This window comes from Scomber japonicus, chromosome 1 (assembly GCF_027409825.1).
Source record: "Scomber japonicus isolate fScoJap1 chromosome 1, fScoJap1.pri, whole genome shotgun sequence".
Classification (NCBI taxonomy): domain Eukaryota; kingdom Metazoa; phylum Chordata; class Actinopteri; order Scombriformes; family Scombridae; genus Scomber; species Scomber japonicus.
In genome coordinates this window covers 31028574-31034630 of record NC_070578.1, presented here as the reverse complement: position 1 = coordinate 31034630, position 6057 = coordinate 31028574, and positions in this window count along the sequence as shown.

The following is a 6057-nucleotide window of genomic DNA, read 5'->3' as shown; positions in this document are numbered from 1 at the left end:
TAGACCTACCAGATCCTCAATATAAGGGTCAATCATTCAGACCTTTACCAATTTTCCATTGAATTTTTCTGTGCATATTTATTATTATTATTTTGACTGATATTGCAACTATGATATTATCTGCAATATTAGATGGAATTATAATTTTTTCATTATTATTCTCATTTTCATTTTCGAGATCTGTACTAAATAAAGATGATTTTGATAACATTTAGATTAATTGTTCAGCTCTATTATAAATAATAGAATAGTGACTGACTGGATCCATTAATAGGCAAATGCAAAATACTTCTGTGTCTTCTGTTTGATTATTGACTTGTTGATTTAGAGCTGCAACGATTAGTCGATTGATTGGTTGATTGACATCTCAAGGAGAAGAAAGAAACTGAAGATATTCATCTGCACTTATTTTTCTTATCGATTCATTATTTTTCAAGTAAAAATGCCAAATATTCTCTGATTTCTTAAATGTGAGGATGCACTGCTTTTATTTATCATACTAACTTGAACACCTTGTGGTTTTAGACTGAGAATACTGAATATATCACCGTGGGCTCAGGGAAATGATGAATGGCATTTCCCCCTCTATTTTTTCTTTTTATTAGAATTGAGAAAATAATTGGGAGATGAATCAATGAATAAAATCATCACCAATTGCTGCCCAAAGCCAATCAATGTTACACTGATTAAAAATGAAATTGCAGGAAAAAATAAAATAAAGAATATAGAAATAACTATTTCATGTTTTGTCTCTGCTGAGAACAAGTGAGCATCTATAAGACATGAGGCATGGGCTCTGGTAACATGTATAGTATTATTTATGACATGTTATAGACTGAAAAATAAATGATGGATAAAATAATGTGTGAAGAAATATAGCTACATCTCAATCTATGAATATAGCCTGTAGCCTGTCTCTTGGTACACTGATGCAAACATTAAAGATTCAAGCACCAGTTTCACTTTCTGCAGTGGGAGTTCAGGTATTGAGTTTTTAACAGAGAGACTGTTAAAAAAAAGGCTTTAACACCCAGGGACAGATCCAGTATGTATATGCTGCAGTAAAATCAATATAAACCTTAAGAAGCTTGAGCTCACTGTGAACACTGCTACAATGGTGGGTCATATTAGGTTCAACGCCAATCAGCAGCATTTGTCAGCCATGATTCACTGAGCTGTGTGTTTTTTCTTTTTAAAGCAACACGATGCAACTTACAGACTTCCAAATATGGCTGAATCATCTGAGGCCACTGCAGTGCACATACTGCAAGATTATTCAAGATGTAAAAAAATAAGTTTAAAAATATGTAAAACAAGAACACAAAAGAAGAGAAGCAACATTACATGATGAAAATGATGCATATAAATGATGCTACATGCCATATAACCCACCTTTAAAACTTTAATTTAATCATTTATTCTGTCATCTTTAATTATGAGTACTCATAAAATAATATAAACAAAATACAGTAGATTTTACTTCAGAATTACAAAACCTTCCTATTTCTGCATCTCTTTGATATTAAACCTCCTCTTGCCATTTGCACATCGGCCCACTTTAAACATCCTATTTCTGACACGCCTGACTCTCACTCTCAACACTTCCTCTGCTCTGATTGGTTCAAGTGGAACAAGAGTCATCAATTAAGGATAAGTGACTTTTACATAGAGTCATATCGTCATCAGTGTAACCCATGACAACCGTGCTCCTTCAGTGCACTTCCTGTGTGATGTTCACTGACCTGGCTCTGCTGGCTGCTATCCTCTGACTGCAGTTACCATGAGGGTGGCGGTAGTGTGGGAGCTGGCAGTATCTGTCCTGGCCTGGGGCCTCGTCGGCAGGCAGGGCCTTAGGGCTGGCTGCGTAGATAGTGCATCCCATGAACACCTCCTGGAAGTCAACCTTAGTGTCCTACAGCGAGCAGAGAAGAGCCGTCCTCGAGGTATCCTTCCTGTGCCTGCGCGGCCTGTCCTGTCCTGATGCCAGCCAGCTGCTCTCTGCAAAAGCCATTGGATCAGCACATTGCTATCTTAACCCCTCCTTCCCCCTGAATCTCTCCTCCAGCCAACCTCGTTCTCTCTCTCTCTCCTCTCTCCGTCGGCCCTCCTCCCTCTCTCTCTCAAGCTGAGAGCAGAGAGGATAATCAGATTTCACATTTACACTCAACAAAATCATCCCCAGCGTAATCACTCCCTGTCACTGATGTTGCATTATGCTAATGCACACAGCGTACTTTCAGTTCAGGAGCATTAAGGGCAGTTTAAAAATAACCTAACGGCCGGATGCGAGTGATTTACAATACAGAAGGAGATAAAGTTTTGACAAAGTGTCCGTTTAGTGATGATGTGCTGAGGAGTGAATGGTTGACAGCTGATGAAACATATGGCTGAGCCTATAACTCGGGATTATTTCCTCCATGGATTAATCTGTAGATTATTGTGCAAGATTATTGTGCAGTTGCAAAACATTGATAAATATACCACAAATATCCCAGGCAACACACTAAAGTTGCTCATTTTGTCTGATTAACAGAATCACATCAAAATCAGTTTTTTATTTGTTAACAGTGATACAGAGCCCCCCCCCCCCCCCCTAAGAGAGCAGATACTAAGAAGCTCTAAAATATCAATATTGAACATTTTTGCCTGATAAATGTAAATGATCAACTCTGTTTACCATCTACTTATTTTAGACCTCAATGCTGCCTTATACTGAAACCTTAACATATACAATTGTCTCATGCATCTTCCCTTAACAGTTAATAAATTGCATTAAATGGTATTTATGTAAGTCAGCAGTTAAACCCTCTAAAACATTTCATACAGTTATGAATTCCGGTCTCTTTAGAGAGACTGCTCTTCTGTGGCCAAATGCTACAGTACACTTTCCATATTATAAGATTTATCTCTATCATTATCTGTTGAACTTTATAACACCTGCACAAAACAAGAAAATACTAAACAGTGTTAGAATACAATAGGATGCACAGTATTGATCTTTTAACGAGATATAAAGCAGCTTTGTTGACATTTTCTGCAACTAATTTCATTTGCATGGTCGGGTTTTAAAAACATTAGGATCATTTAACAGAAGGCAACCTCCGATTCTTTTTTTTTTTTTTCAGTATTAACTCATCGACAAAGCAGAAGCGAGTGAGCAGTTCCCAGGACAGATTGTCTCATAAAAAGATTTATTTTTTTCCAGCCCAAATTTACAAAGGCAAGTTACAGAGTATTGTATAAAAAAGAACCATGGTAATGTACACTTTACACAAACTCCTGAAGGGAGGGAGAAAGGTGGAGCAGGGGGGGGGGGGGGGAAGAGTTCTGAATTTCTCACACAGAAAGAAAATGAAGACATTGTAAACATCCTTTGCAAGCACCAGTAGCGGCGCTTTAGGGGGGTCTTTGTGTGACAGTAGGTGGGTCAGGAAAGGACAAACGAGCAAGTGTCTCTGCGTTTTCACAGAAGAATGTTCAAATAGGCACCAATTGAGACAACTGCTGGCCAATAAATATACTCTTCACCATGAAACAAATACAGTCCTGCAAAATACAAGAGCCAAGCACTTTCCAATATGTTGATAGCAAACATTACTTTTCTGGCTTTTCATACACTTTAGTATATATGATTTTTCACTGGGCTTTGCTTTACTACTGAGATAACATTACTACTCTCGGAGAGAACAAATGCACTTGTCACAACCATTGTCTGATAAAACTATATGTATGCAGTCTGCTGGTACTAAAACCCACTGACTTTAATGACAACATCACAGCTGCCTAGATTACCCTTACAGATTAAGTACAAGTCAAACACCACCACATTCAGCTTATTCATGTCAGTCATTCTTCTTTAAAATGCGCAAAAGTCAAAGATATACCGTCTTGCAAAATTTCGCGGGATGAGAAACCGGCAACTTATTTTACTTGGAATGTCCAAGAACCCCCGAAATCAAGAGCTGCAGTTTTTTTTGTACTCATGAGTAGTGTCTCATCAAACTGGTGTAACATCCAACTTCAGAGGGTATTAGACATGGGATTAACTGGTGGTTTTTACTGACTTGATCACAAACAGTATTAATGAGAAAAAAAAAAAGAAAACAACAACAATGGGAACATTAAAAGTGATTGTAAAACCAAGAATCGATACAAATTTTAATTTAATGACAACACGGTCAATCTTCCACTCTTATTATAATGCTTTAGAGGAACGTAAAAGACCCAACATGGCATAAAAACTTCCAACAATTCCCTATCCTGAGCCAATTCGTCATTTCATAATCAACTACAGCACATCCAGCTCAGAGCAAAAAAATGTGCTTTTCTGTTTTCATGCCCATAAACAGAAGCTCTGTCAAATCAATGCAAATAGCATATGGATACAATTTCACTTACAACCCCTGAGGTTTAAGAGAACTGAAAGATAATTTAAAGCCAAGAGGGACCTCTGTTGGAAACGGCCATTTACTGCGTGAACATGTTGACAGCTTTTTGGGCCAATTTTAAAGTTAACCATGCTAGTTTGAATTTACAGAGTGGCATCACCAATGTGAGGCCCAAATGAAAGCTGAGCGCAATGTGCTTCTTTTCAGCTGATGGGGCAACTTCGAGCCATCCTACTTGAGTCATGTGTGGGTGATGAAGGTCCCATTTCCCCCAGTTTACCATTTTAGCTTTTGCTTCAGGCGTTTCTCTAGCCCACCCTTCTTTTTAATTGAGTTCGTTCTCTGCATTTGAGTGGTTCTTGTTTGAATCTGTAACAGCAACAGCTCAAAAGGACTTTTGGGTCATTTCTTGCACTTACAGTATGTTTAATGTGCCAAGAGTTGATTTTACAGCACAGGCAGCAACTGAAAAAAAGAGAAAGATGTCCAAGGTATCAGACTTATTGGCTCAGTTTTGGACTGATCCAAATCTAGGCTTTTCTAAGAAAACCACAACCATCTGAGGTGAATGTGCGTCATGGTGAAGCCACGTGAGCAAGCGACAATTTTGCAATCAGAATGAACTTCCACTGAAATGCTGGGAGTAAAAAAAACAACTGATGTAGAGAGCGATTCAGAGGCAACCAGGGTAATTGCTCACTGCACGTTGGCATGAATGGAGATGTGAGCCACCCTTGTGATGTACTGAAAAAGTTGAGGTTAAGTGAATTAAATAAAAAAATTTGCTCCGAGTCCACCGAAAGCTGGGGCGAAGATGAAGAACTGCGAGACGTGCAGGGGCTTCAACAGCAAGGATCTGAGCACATAATGTTAAAAAGCTGCTATGGCCGGATGCTATTTTACAGTGACACTTTCTTAAACAGTTGCGTGCTGGGATAAATATAAACATTTATGCACATAAACTTAGGCTAAAAGTCTATATTACAGCAGAAAAATACATGAGCGAAATTTCACATTGTTTACAGAAAACAATCAAACTGGATGAGTTGAAGCACAATCTTATAGTTAGACACCGAAACCCCGCCCCTTCAACATGTGGCCAAGAGCAGTGATCACAACACCCTGTGACGTTGTTGCTTGCTTATGTGGCTTCACCGTTTTTGTGTGAGTGTAAAGACAGAAATTCAGTGTGAGGTGAGACAGCACTAACACCAGCATTAGACATTCAAAAGATGAACACAATGATATGGAGTAGAGTACTGAACTAAAGTAATATTGAGAAAAAAAAGAAAACATGAATAGTGTTTATTCTCCATTGAGGTGTATGCGGTCCCTTCGCAAAACATGGCGACATCATCCCTGAAACGAGAACTGAGGGTTCAAAGAGGATGGGGAATTAACAATGATGATGGAAAATGAAAACTTCAGTCTCAGGCTCTCAAGTCTCTGAAGAAAGCAGCTGTTGCCATATTCCCTCTCCCCATGAAATATAGCCAAACATTTGTCAAGTTAAGGATATACTGTTGCTTCACGGCATACAATAAGCCAAAGACATAGAGTTGAAATCATTTCAGTATGATTCACTTTTTTCGTCAGTCTTTAATTTAGTTTAACTCCCCTTTCCCATCAGCCACCCAACTCCCAAAAAATCCCCAGCCAATTTCTTTCT